Source organism: Vombatus ursinus, unplaced genomic scaffold (assembly GCF_900497805.2).
Source record: "Vombatus ursinus unplaced genomic scaffold, bare-nosed wombat genome assembly UNPS02009918.1, whole genome shotgun sequence".
In the NCBI taxonomy this organism is placed as follows: Eukaryota; Metazoa; Chordata; class Mammalia; order Diprotodontia; family Vombatidae; genus Vombatus; species Vombatus ursinus.
In genome coordinates, this window is record NW_020949696.1 from 3,439,436 (window position 1) to 3,453,150 (window position 13,715).

Consider the following 13,715-nt stretch of genomic DNA (forward strand, 5'->3'; position numbering starts at 1 on the left):
AAAACAAACAAACAAACAAACAAATAAATGAATAAAAACCAAGCTCTGATTGCTTTCAGTAATCAAGGACTCCCAATGTCTCCCAAAGGTTCCCAATGTCCTTTGCCTAGCATTCAGGGCCCTTCCCCACTTGATTTCTTCCATCTTATCTCCCACCATATACCCTGAGATCTGGACAAAGAGGTCTCACCATCCCTTACATGACATCCCCTTTTCTATACCTTGACTCATACTATTCCCTTCCCACCTAAGGGTCTCTCTTCCTTCCTAGCCACATGGCTGAATCCTCTCCATCCTTCCAGGACCAGGTCAAGGGTCACCTCTTGCAGGAAGCCTTCTCTGACCAGACTGCAGAGATCTCTCTCCTTTTGCTGAGCTTCCTCAACCCTGTCTGTCCTACCCACATGGCACTGACCATATACACTGACTAGTATTATTAATTATCCATGGGCTGGACCATTTACACCCTATGTGACCTTGGGCAAATTGCCTCCCTTTTCTAGACTACAGTTAACTTATCCTTAAAATGACTGGATTCCATATCCTCTAAGGGTCCTCCCAGCTCTGACCTTCTAGGTTCTAAGAGCCCTCCCAGCTCTGACTTTCTAGGTTCTAAGGCCCTTCTCAGCTCTGATATTTTGGGGTCTAAAGGTTCTTAGGAACAGGTCTGTGGGGCCACCAGCCTACTGGTTAGACAGTTAACTATCTTTTTGCTCAGGTGACACCCAAGTGACATCTGTATGTGTGTATATATATGTGTGTGCGTGTTTCTTAAAGTGATGGCCCGAATACACAGATAGTGGGCAACCCCATGGAATCCTAGGAGCCCAGTATCATAGACCTAGAGCTGAAAGAGACCAGTCTTCATCTCATAAATGAGAAAGCTGGGGCCAAAGGAGGTTAAATGACTTGTCCGAGGCTGAGGCGTTGCTCCTCTCTGGAATATGCTGGCAATGTGGCTTCAGCCAGGGATAGGTCAGGAAGATCCAGAAAGGGAGTCTTTATAGTACCAATGCATGGAGGGCCAGAAGGCATATCTGTGGAGCAGGTAGGTGGTGCAGTAGATAGAGCACTGGTCCTGGAGTCAGGAGGACCTGAGTTCAAATCTGACCTCAGACACAAAACACTCACTAGCTGTGTGACTCTGGGCAAGTCACTTAACCCCAATTACCTCACCAAAAAAAACCCACCAAAAACCAAAAACACAAAAAAACAAACAAACTTGGAGGCGGCTAGATGGCGCAATAGATAGAGCACTGGCCACAGATTCAGGAAGACCTGAGTTCAAATCTGGCCCCAGACACTTGCCACTTACTAGTGTGTGACCCTGGGCAAATCACTTCACCCCATTGCCTCGCCAAAAGAATTAATTAATTAATTAATTAAACAGAAGGCATATCTGTGATCATCAAGTCCAATCCTTTCATTTAACAGATGAAGAAACTGAGGCCCAGAGATGAGAAGCCAACTGCCCCAGCTCCTACAGATAGGGGACAGCAAGGGCAACACGGGTCTAACCTGGGTCTTCTAATTGTAAATCCAGCATCCCTTTGACTCTCTACCACGATGCCTGGACTAGGCTAAATTACCCCCAAAAATCTACTAAAAACTCGGCATTTAAAGCTTGGTCAAGGAAGAAAGACAGAGCTATGTAGAGGCGGGTAGCTGTTCCAGGGGGCTAACATTTAGAAGAACATGTTTCTTCCGCTATTGATTCTCCATTGGCGCCAAGATTTAGACACCTGAATTCACCACGTGACTGCCTTGGGTCACCACATAGGAGAGTTTCATGTCCCACTGTAGGGAACCAATGACCCACCGGCACACCTGTCACTCGTCACATCCAAGGGTTGACGCAGATGATTGCCCCTTCCCACCCTGAACCGTCTTCTCTCCGACTTTGAGTTCAGAGGATCTGCTACCCTGGGGAGGGGGTGGAGACTAGACTCTGAGGGACGGTCCACACAGCCCCTCTCATCCCAACCCCAACACCGTACTTGCCCAACATTCAGGCTCTACCCTCACATCTTTGCTTATACATCACTTTTGTGACATGCCCTTTGTCTTCCCTTCAGCTACTCCAAACCTTACCCAGTGGTAGGGAACCTGTGGCCTCAAGGCCACAAGTGGGCTTCTAAGTCTTTGGGTGCGGCCTTTTGACTGAGTCCAAGTTTTACAGAACAAATCCTTTTATTAAGGGGATTTGCTCTGTGAAGTTTGGACTCAGTCAAAGGGCCACACGTGAGGACCTGGAGGGCCACGTGTGGTCTCCAGGCTGCAGGTTCTCCACCCTTGCCTACCCCCACCTGGTCCATGAAGTACTCCCTTACCACTTACCTCCAGTGATCTCTCCTTTCCTCCATGGAGCTTCTAGCACTCACTTATACTCCCACTTGTAATCTCTGTCAGTCCTCATTCTTTACTCTCGGCTTTGAGGCTTGTCCAATTGATCGTAAGCACCTTGATGACAGGGAATAGGAATTCCCACTTCCTTTTGATCCATGCAGGGCACCAGGTTGGGTATATAGTAAACACACGCTGGCTGGATTCAACGGGGCCTTGCAGCCCTCAGTTTCTTCCTGACCCTGTCCTTTCCAACATCAGGGAAGTAGTGTCCCAAACTACCAACTGTGAACCTTGGGCAAGCAGCCACAAGGAGAGAGCTTCAATTCAATAAGCATTTATCATGTCTCTAAGACTATAAGCTACATAGAAGGTGCCTATCTGAATTAGTAGAGGCAATTTCCCCATCAGGGAGTTTTCTGTATCAGTAAAATCACAGTTCTAGTCTCTCTCCCTAGCCTAGCCTAGCCTATGCTAAGCACAAGGGATACAAAAATAAATATTCCACAGTCTCTGTCCTCAAGGAGCTTACATTCTACTGGCAGAAACAACATGAACATAGCTAAGTAAACCCAAAATACAGAGTGTCCCAAAAGTTGTAGTGCAGCTTTAGCTCCAAGAAGCAGAGGTGAGGAGAGGTAATATTCCAGGCACAGGGAACAGGCTAGCCAAAGGCACAGAGGTGGGAAATGAATGTCACATATAAGGAAAAGCATATAAGCCAGTTTCACTGGAATAGAGAGAGTTTAAGCCTGTTTCTGTACATCACACATGTATACACTCAGGTACATTCACATGCATATTTTCTTAGTTTGAAAGGACCTCAACAGCTCAACCCACAGCTGAACAAGAAATTCCCCCCCCCCAACAACATGCCCCACAAACAGCATCCAGTCTCCTCCAGAAGACTTTGAATGAGGATCCCACTGTCCTTGAAAAACACTGGCAGGTCCAAAGTGATAAGGACTACAGAGGTAATCTGGAATTCATTCCCTCCACACCTCTATCTCTTAGACTCTGCCTCCTTCAAACACAGTTCAAGGGACCTCCTACAGAATACCTTTCTTCATCCCCCTAGTCACTAGCCCTCGGTAGCTATTGATTGAACTTTGTATCCATTTGTAATATAATTTGTATTTACTAACTTGCTTCTTCCTTGTTCTGTTCCCTCAAAAGTTCATAAACTCCTGGGGCAGCTAGGTGGCACAGTGGCTAGAGTACCAGCCCTGAAGTCAGGAGGACCTGAGTTCAAATCCAGCCTCAGACCAAACATTTGAAACTTACTAGCTGTGTGACCCTGGGCAAGTCACTTAACCCTAATTGCCTAAAACAAAACAATTCCTTGAGGGAAGGAACCATTTTGTTTCTTTGTATCCCTGGCACCTCGCCATTGCCTTGCACACAACAAGCCCATGAGAGACATATCTTGAATCAAAGTGTGTAGATTTTGCAGGACATCTTTAAAAACTCTCCCATAGAAGACGTAATATTGTCTCACATTAAAAAAAAAAAAGGCAGGAAAGGAAGAGCTTTTACAGTGGAGGGTGGGGTGGGGAAGAGTGCTTGAATCTCACTGTCATTGGAATTAGTTGAAAGAGGGAAGACTTCACACTAAGCTGTGTATAGAAATCTAACTTACTCAACAGGGAAATAGGAGTGGAAAGGGATAAAAGAAAGGTAAAAGGGATGATAAAAGGAAGGGTGGATCAAAGGAGGCAGTGGTTAAAGGCAAAATAGACTTTTGAGGAGGGAGAGTATAAAAAGAAAGAAGAAGAAACAGAAGAAAATGGGATAAAGGGAAAGACATAGTTTGGAATCATAACTATGAATGTGAATGGAATGAGCTCACCCATAAAAAGGAAGTGGATAGTAGAATGGATTAGAAACCAGAATCCCACAATCTGTTGTTTACAAGAGGCACACTTGAAACAGAAAGACACACACAGAGTTGAAGAAAGGGCTGGAGCAGAACCTAACGTGCTTCAGCTGACGTAAAAAAAGAAAAAGGCAGAGATAACAATTATAATCTCAGACAAACTAAGAGCAAAAATAAAGCTAATTAAAAGTGATTAATCAAAGAAACTACATTTTGCTAAAAGGTACCATAGACAATGAAATAATATGGAAAATTTTTACAGCAAGTTTCTCTGATAAAAGTTTCATTCCTCAAATATACACTGAGTATAAAACTGAGTCAAATTTATAAAAATAAGAGCCATTCTCCATTTAATAAATGGTCAAAGGATATGAACAGGCAGTTTTCAGAAGAAGAAATCAAGGCTATCTATAGCCATAAGAAAAAAAATGCTGTAAATCACTATTGACTAGAAAAAGGCAAATTAAAATAACTGAGGTATCACCTCAGATAGGTATCTGATAAGTCTGATAGGTATCACCTATCAGAAATGACAAGTGCTGGAGGGGATGACAGGGAAATAGGTACACTAATGAACTGTTGGTGTAGTGAACTGTCCAACCTTTCTGGAGAATAATTTGGAAGTAGGCCCACAGGGGTGAAAAACTCTGCATATCCTTTGACCCAGCAATACTACTACAAGGTCTGTATCCCAAAGAGATCCAAGAAGAAGAAAAAGGACTTATACGTACAAAAATATTTATAACAGCTCTTTTTTGTGATGGCTAAGAATTGGAAATCAAGAGGATGCCCATCAATTGGGGAATGGCTGAACAAGTTGTCGAATATGAATGTGATAGAATACTATTGTGCTGTAAGAAGTCACAAATGAAGTGGTTTCAGAAAAACATGGCAATACCTATATGAACTGATACAAAATAAAGTTAGAAGAACCAGGTGATCATTGTGCACAGTACCAACAACGTTGCAATGATAATCCACTGTGAACAATGTTGACTACTCTGACATATATAATGATAATGATGATATAATGATACATAATATAACCATACAAGACAATTCCAAAGCACTCACACTGGAATAAAATGCTATCCACCTCCAGAAAGAGAACTGAAAAACTCTAAGGACAAACTGAAGTACAATTTTCTCACTTTCTTTATTTTTCTTGGTTTTTTTTAAATGTGGCTAATACAGAAATATGTTTTGTCTGATTTCACATGTATAATTGATATCATATTGCTTGCCTTCTCGGTGGGTGGGGGAGGGGTGAGAAGGAGGGAGAGAATTTGGAACTCAAAATTTAAAAAGAATGCTAAAAAATAAAGAAATCATTTAAATATATGTTTCTGTGTGTGTATATGTGTATATATGGATATATGAACTCCTCTGTCCCTCTCTCCAAATACTATGTAAGCACCTTGAAGGCAGAGATCCAGCACCTAGCATAGTATCTGGCACAAAACAGATACTTAATAAATGCTTGCTGATTGAGTGATCCAAACAGTCTATCCCTCCATCCCTCCCCCCCCACCCCTACCCCACCACCTGCCCCCGGTCACCTTGCCCCCAGTTTGGCATGCCATGCTCACAGCCAAGTTCTCCATGCCCCTGAACAAGCACAGACTTATAGGTGGGAGGAAGGAAGAAGGACAACGGGTGGACAAGGTGTTATGCAGCCAGGTTGGTACCCTGGCAAAATCAAGAAGTCAGATTTAATCTGCTCCCTTTCTGCTCCCCCCAAACAACTCCTTCCCACCCATGACCACACACACATATCAAAAAGTGCCTTTCTTATGCCTAGCAAAAATACCCCCCTCACATGCCTGCTACATATTCCAAAGCCCCAAAGCCTCCCGGTCTCTTCACTCCAAGCTTATCAAGTTGATCAGGGAATTCCTTGGACCAACACTCCACCAACCATAGCCCTGCAAGATAAACAGGGCAGGTATTCATTCAAAATAAAATTTTATTTCTATCTTGTGTTTACATCACCTATATTTTCCAGTCTATCCCTCTCTCCCCCTTTCCCTAGAGAGCCATTCTGTGGGAAATCGGTTCAACAAAACTAATCAAGACATCAAAAAATCTGACATTATCTGCCATATTCTACTCCCAGAGAAGAGATATCAAAAAGGATTTCACAGGGATGGTGATAGCACCTATTTCCCAGGGTGGCTAAGAAGATCCAATTGATGGGGTGCTTGGGTGCCTGTGCTTGGACCCCAATTTCTCCCAGGCCTCAGAAACACTATCCCTGGAAGTTTCCCTCCAGCCCAGGGACACTGTACCTAGCAAGTACTCATGAGTGTGTCCCAGCAAGACACTTATCTCTCCCTGGTGCAGTTACACAAAGCTGGGTGAGAGTGCTGGGCTGCTTCCAGCCCTAAGATCATGTCTCTGGAAGCCTCCTAATTCCTTAGTAAGCTCCTGTCCTGTAAGAAAACTTTTCCGTGTTGCCAATCAGGACAGAGAGAGGGGTGTCTTGTCTGGTCCAAGGAGTTTTTGTCCGTGGCTGGCCCAGGGACTCTTCCACCCGCCAGATGCCCAAGATCCTCTGACATCTCCCTCTCCATCTGGTATACTCCCTACACTTTCCCATCCATAGCTCCCAAAGACAACTGGACCTTTCAATTACCTAATCAGTATCCCTAGCATTCCTTTCCCATGCCATTTTCCATATAAACCCCAGCACCATTCCTAGTCTCTCACAGGTTCCTTAAGAATCCTTGCCGGAGGGAGCAGCTAGATGGCGCAGTAGAGTACCGGCCCTGAATTCAGGAAGACCTGAGTTCCAATTTGACCTCAGACACTTGACACTTGTTAGCTGTGTGACCCTGGGCAAGTCATTTCACCCCACTGCCTAACCAAAAAAAAAAAAAAGAATCCTTGCCCGCTACAAGGGTAATAATAAATCTTTGCCAACTTGACTCAAAGAATGCTTGAGTCTGAATTCATTCCAGACAGTCTTTGAGGGGTGTCAACCTCTCAGATGAAAACACAATGAGATAATAATGGCTAACATTTGTATGACCCTTACAATGTGCTTAGTGCTTTACAAGTATTATCTCATCTGATCTTCAAAACAATCCTGGAAGACAGGTACTGTCATTATCACCTCCATTTTACAGTTGAGCGAACTGAACCAAACAAGGTTAAGTGACTTGCCCAGGGTCACACAGGTAGGAAGAGTCTGAAGCAGGATTTGAACTCGGATCTTCCTGATTCCCATATGCAAAGCCCCTTGCAAGCCTTAAAATGCTTTGGAAATGCTAGCTATAGTTTGTTGTAGTAATTATAATTGTTCTTTTTTGCAGAGGTGGTAGGTAGCGAGCCTGTGATAAGCCAGGGAAGACGTTTTTATCACAGTTTTACAAATGAGCAAACTTCTGTTCAAAGAGTGAAAGTTGATGGGAAATTCAGTTCAAGAAATCATTAGGCCTGGTGCAATGGAAAGTAGAAATAAAATACAGAAGATCCATCCCAATGGACAACAAGAAATACACTCCCACAGGTCATTTTTTTTCTCCAGGAAGGCTATTGGAAATAATGTCCCCAGCATTGTTTTAATGGCTAACAGTTATATAATACATTAGGATTTACAATGCACTTTACATAAAAATAGCACATTTATATAGTACTTTTTAAGGATTACAAAAAGAGACTTTCCCTCCAACAGCCATAGGAGCCAGACAGTACAAATTATTATCCCCATTTTACAGATGAAGAAGCTAGGTCCAGAGAGGTAAAAGGACTTCCCCATAATCCCACCAAAAAAAAAAAAGTGTCACAGGAAATATTTATACCTGGGCCTCCCAGCTCCTGAGACAAAAGGAATGGTCCACCCCAAGATGAAGGGTTACTCTCCCTCCAAGGCAATAAATATTTATGAAGTCCTGTCCGGACAGCTACCCCTACATGAGGAGCTTTTCAATCCCCCTACGTCCAAGTGAGCATAGCCAGGAAAGGTAGTATTCTGCAAGGAGACCTGGGGACAGAGGACCTGGTTTCTCATGCTGGCTCAGTCACTGATGCTCTATGTGATCTTCAGCTAGTCACTTCTCCCACTCCTCACCCTGGGCCTCAGTTTCCTCACCTGTAAAGTGAGGAATTTAGACTTCCTAGAAATCTTAAGTACTTTCTATTTCCCATAATTCATACCATATGTTCAATGGTCATTACTATCTCTGACATTCTGTTTTCTTGTATTCTAAGGCCCCTTGCCACACCCCCAGATCTGATATTCTGGGTCCTAAGGACCCTCCCAGCTCTGACATTCTGTGTCCTGAGGATCCTTCCAGCTCTGACTTCCTGAGTTCTAAGAGCCCTCCCAGCTAGACATCTTAAGTTCTGAGGGCCCTCTTCCACGCATCCTGTATTCTAAGGGCCATCCCCACCTCTGACACTCTGTAATCTAAGGATCCTCCCAGCTCTGACATCCTGTGCTCTAAAGGGCCCTGACCTGTTCTCTGAAGTTCCTGCCAAAGGGCCCTTTCTCTAGACCTCCAGGAAAGTTTCCTTTCCTCCTCTCCACCCTCTTTCTAGTCCAAGTGGGAGATCAACTTGTCTCAAACTGAGCAGCAAACAAGGTAAGGACGGGACCTCCCAGGAGCCCCAGGAGCAGTCTTTGTTTTGCCCTCCTCGTTTTAAAGAGGAGGCAATAGAGACTTAGAAAAAGGAAGACTCAGGTTCAGGAAGCAAAAGATGTGTTATAGAAATGCAAATGTGAATGCAGATCGAAGCCTATTATTTGCTATTTTTTTCCTTCTGTTGTGCTTTGTTTCTTCTTTCTGGTGATTCCTCCTATTTGTTCTAATTCCTACTTACAACATCACTAATGTGAAAATATGTTTAATAGGAATGTATATGTATAGCCTATGTCAGATTGCGTCCTGTCTTGGGGAGGGAGGGGTGAAGGGAGGGGGAGAAAAATTTAAAACTCAAAAGCTTATGGAAGTGATTGTTGATAAATCAAAATAAATTAATTAAAAAAAAAAAGAAATGCAGGTGTGAGCAGCCTTAGAAACCCTCTAGTCCAAGCCCTTTGTTTTACAGAGAGGGAGCCTGAGGCAGAGAAGGGAAATGAGTTAATGCCAGAACCACCAATGCCCAGCTTGTAACCCCAAAATCAATTTTCTTAGTGACAATCCAATCATCCCTTTTAGGCTTCCTGTCCAAAAGCTGCCCCAGCTTGAGCCCCCTTAACCAGAAGGGTAACTGCTTCCTGTGGGGAAAGAAGAGTGTTCTACAGATAATCTCATCCCCTTCCCAACTTCCAGAGGTCCAATTTGTCTGGGGGGAGGGGCGGGCTGAAGGGAGCCAGAATTGGATTCCTGACCATTCTCTGAGAGTAGGAGTCTGGGATTGGATGAGAAGAGGGGAAGCGGGGAGGCACAGCAGGTAAGGTTAAAAAGTAGAGAGAGGCTCAGGTTATAAACCAGGCTCTTAGACAATAGTCTGAACTGAAACAACACACACACACACACACACACACACACACACACACACCCCCACCCCTCATTAGAAATCAGTGTTGGAGATGGGGATCCCCAGGCATCCTCACATCTTCACTTCCTGCGGCTATTCCTCAGGAGTAGGAAGAGAGGGACAAAGAGACGACAGCCAGAGGACAGAGAAGGGGATTAGTGCCAAAAGACTTGGAAATACTCAGATCTCATTAGACCACTAGAGCAAGGGATGCCCTTAGATATAAAATGGGACAGCTGGGAAGTCTAGAACATGGGAGGTCAGAGCTGGGGAGCCTTTTAGAACTAGGAGTAGGAGATACCCTTAGAATCCAAGATCTCAAACCTGGGAGGGCCCTTAGAGGAACAGCATGGTATGATGGAAAAGAGCCCTGGATCTGGAGTCCAAACACTGGAGTACAGCCACACCCCCCACATCCCCTTGGTCTGCCACGTGCCACTCAGAGGCTCTGGACAACTCTTTTGACCTCCCTGGTATTGTTTCTCCATCTGTCATATGAAGGAGTTGGACAAAATCAGCGTGAAGATCCCTCCCAGCTTTAAAATCCTGTGATTCTAAATTCCTTGACTTCTGTATGTCCCGTTTCCCTCATCTGTCAAACATGGTTCACACTATCTGCACTCGTAGGGTTGTTTGGCATGGAGCCTGAGTCACTGAGAACCAGGCTAGTTTAGAGGGATCAGTCCAGCAGCCCACATACACACTTTGGGGGGCTTCCTTGAGCTTGCCAAAGAGAAGGAGGGTACTGCAGAGAGGGCATACGCTTTCCTTGGGTATCTTACAGCCCAAGAGAGATAACTAAAAATATGACCAAATATAACTAAATGACATAACGTGACATAACATAACTAAAAACATGAGAGCTAGAAGGGCCCTGAGGAAGTCCCTCAGAGATCACTTTATAGGAGCCATTTGCTCTACAGATAAGGAAGCTGAGGCCAGGACTGAGGAAGGACTTACCCGTGGTCACATACTGAATCATACTGCCAGCCCAGGACCCATCCCTTTGCATCAGTAGGAGCAAAGGTCACAAGAGCAAGCAGAAAGACTGTCCTCTTTCCAATCCCAGTGTTTACTAGAATCTCCATCTCCAGCTTAGGAGCCAGGACCTCAGTGTTCCCATCTGAAAAGTGGAAAGAAATCCTTCCCTTCCCTCTAGCCCAAATCCATCCCACTCTTGGAGAATGAAGACAGTGCTTGGGACTGAAGTCGTCTGAGGAGACACCTGCTGACAGGTGGGGACATTGCCAAGTCTGGGAAGGGGGCCAAGGGATCTCCTTCCTCCCCCATTCCCACCCCAGTCCGGACTAAGGAGCTCAGTCTTTTTGACCCACCTGTTGGGACGGAGGAGCGATGGGGTAGACTTTCCTTCCCTCACTCCGTCCGTCTCCTAGCACCACCTGGGGAAGGAGGCCCCAAGAGTTCAGCCTGCGTGTGGCGGCACTGGGACGGTGCTCACCTGCTCTCCGGGGCCAGTCGGCGCCCCATCAAGGGGTCTCCGAGTTGGGTAGTTGAAGGCCCAGGGAGCATCTGGAGGGGCCCAGGCAGCATCTGGACTTTTAAACAGGATGGGGAGGGGTTAGGAGGAAGAGAAGGAGGAAAAAAAGGAGGAGAAAGGGCCGGCTTGGCTCAGCTCTGGCTCCGCTCCAGCTCCGCCCCCGGGCGCCTCGGGGGCCCTAGGGGCGGAGCCGCCCCAAGGAAAGGAGAAAAAGAGAGAGCTCGCGGGTGGGAGAGAGGAGAGTAAGGAGAGAGAAGAGAGGAGGGGGAAGACGGAAGAGAGGGCACAAGGAAGTGGGAGGGGGGAGAAAGAGAGAGAGAGAGAGAGAGAGAGAGAGAGAGAGAGAAGGAGGAGGAGGAGGAAAAGGAGAAGGAGGAGAAAACAGCGAGAGAAGAGAGGGGAAAAGAAGAAAAGGAAGAAAAAACAGGAAGAGAGAAAAGGAAAAAGGAGAGAAGTGAGAGAAAAGATAGGGAGAGAGGACAGAAGGAGAGATGGAGAAAGAGAGGGAAAGAGTAGAAAGGGGACAGGAGAGAACAGAGGGAGAGAGGATAGAGGAAGAAAGAACAAGAGAGGAGTTAGAGAAGAGAGGGGAAAGAGTGAGAGAAGACAGGGAGAAAAGAGGAGAAAGGAGAGAGGGGAGAGAGAAAAAAGGAAGAGGGGAGAGGAAGAGAAGAGAGAGGATATAAGAAGAGAGAGAAAAAAGGCAAGGAAAGAGGAGAGGTGAGAGACGACTGAGAGAGAGAGGAAAGAGAAATTGGCATCAGCAGCAGCTGACTGTGTACTCAGATATAGACAAACACAAAACACTTACCAGATGTACAGCAGACACAAAAACACACCAGATGTACTGAGACACACACACACTCCCCAGACACGTGCACAACTCATACATTGGACACAGAGACACAAACACGGAGTTACACACAGAGACATGTGAAATATACCTACTAACACAGAGAGACATACAGCCATTCCTTACACACACCTCCTTGAGGTGAGCTATGCAACATGAAGAACACTCCCACTAGTGCCCCCACTGGGAGAGAAAGGACAAGGAATAAAGAAATCCCAGGTCTACAGAATATATGAACTGCCGGGGGAGAAGGGAGCTTCAGGATGATGCCTGGACCTTCTCCTCAGGTTGTGGGGATTCACAAAGACGACAGTTAAATAATATGGCAACAAAGGATAGAATCAAAGGCTACAGATCAGGTCACTCACACTGAGGGCCTTGGTTTTTATGTTTGACATCCTGTGTTCTAAGGGCCATCCCACCTCTGACACTCTGTGTTCTAAGGGCCTTACCAGTTCTGATAGTCTGGGTTCTGAGGGCCCTCCCAGCTCTGAAATTCTTTGAGCCCATGTGCAGCTCAGAAAGGTAGGATTCTGGTCAGTCTAACCTGAGCCAGCCAGGACAGGCTTCCTGGAGGAGGTGACCCAGGAGCCACAGGGTCCTCATCTCACTACTTCTTAATTATCCTTACCGATACCCTCCCCATCCCCAACCTTCACATACCCCTGATGCAGGCCCTGGCTCCTCAAATATATGAGAACACCGATACCTCTACTTGCCCAGTTCCACATGTGTATGCTTCTGCACTCTAGGCTCAGAGCTAAGGCAAGGCAGGCCCTTGAGGCTCAGTTCAAGGTCATCAGTTCAGGCAGAACCCCAGGAATAGGGCAATGCTCTGGCCTCCTGGCACAGGGTGATTCTACCTTCTTTGGGTCAGGTCCAAGAGCCTGGCCCTCATCTTTCCCAGCCAGGCACATATCAAGGGCTCAAGTTACATGCTAGTTCAGTGAAGCTTAGGCTGGGCTAAGCTCCAGGCCAAGCCTCCTGGTTCTAGCTCATTTAAGAAGAAGGAAGAAGGCTACAAAGGAGACTGACCACCAAGTGCATCCTGGAGACCCTGCAACCTCCTCCTTCCTCTCTCTCCACATGAGCCATGGCTCCTAGGCTCCTTCTGGGCCAGATTGGGCAAACAGTGCCCTCTGTAGTCCAGTAATCATACTCATCCCCCATATCTACAATGAACCTTAGAAACCTTAGAAATCAGCCAGTCAAACCCATCATCATAGGGGACAGAAAGTGAAATGGAATGAGAGAAATGTGCAAGGGGGAGTGGCTGCTCTTCCTTAAAGGTCTGTAGGCTGGATAACCTTTGTAAGGCATGTTATGGTAGGAATAAGACTGGACTAGATGGCCCAAGGCCCCTTCCCAGTCTCAGGTTCTGTGATTCTGCAAAGGGAAAGAATTTGCTCAACATCACAGGATGAGTGAGGGATACAGCTGACATTCAAAGCCAGGGCTTCTGAATTCTAGTCCAGCGCTCACTTTCCCCTGGTAGGGGGCTGCCTCTATACCCCAAAATGCCACTCCCTATTCATCCCAGGATGCCTTGGCATTTCTGCCCACATAGGGAGAAAGGGGATCTGGAATTTAATCTATGAAGGAAGGAAAGAAGCATTTCTTTTTTTTTTTTTTTGCTTGTTTGTTTGTTTTGGCTAGGCAAT

General features: G+C 45.8%; 1 protein-coding gene across 2 annotated transcripts in view; it reads right to left on the reverse strand.

Moving 5' to 3' along the window:
- The window catches only part of ATP8B3 (ATPase phospholipid transporting 8B3), an 81,425-nt gene extending 70,165 nt beyond the window's left edge, over positions 1-11,260 (reverse strand). Inside the window, exon 1 of one of the 2 annotated variants that reach the window (XM_027853214.1) lies at positions 11,163-11,260. The gene's annotated coding sequence lies outside the window, so the exon portion shown is untranslated. Of the gene's footprint in view, positions 1-11,037 lie in introns of both variants that reach the window. The other variant, XM_027853213.1, reaches the window with a different exon arrangement.
- Between the last annotated feature and the right edge of the window lie 2,455 nt (positions 11,261-13,715).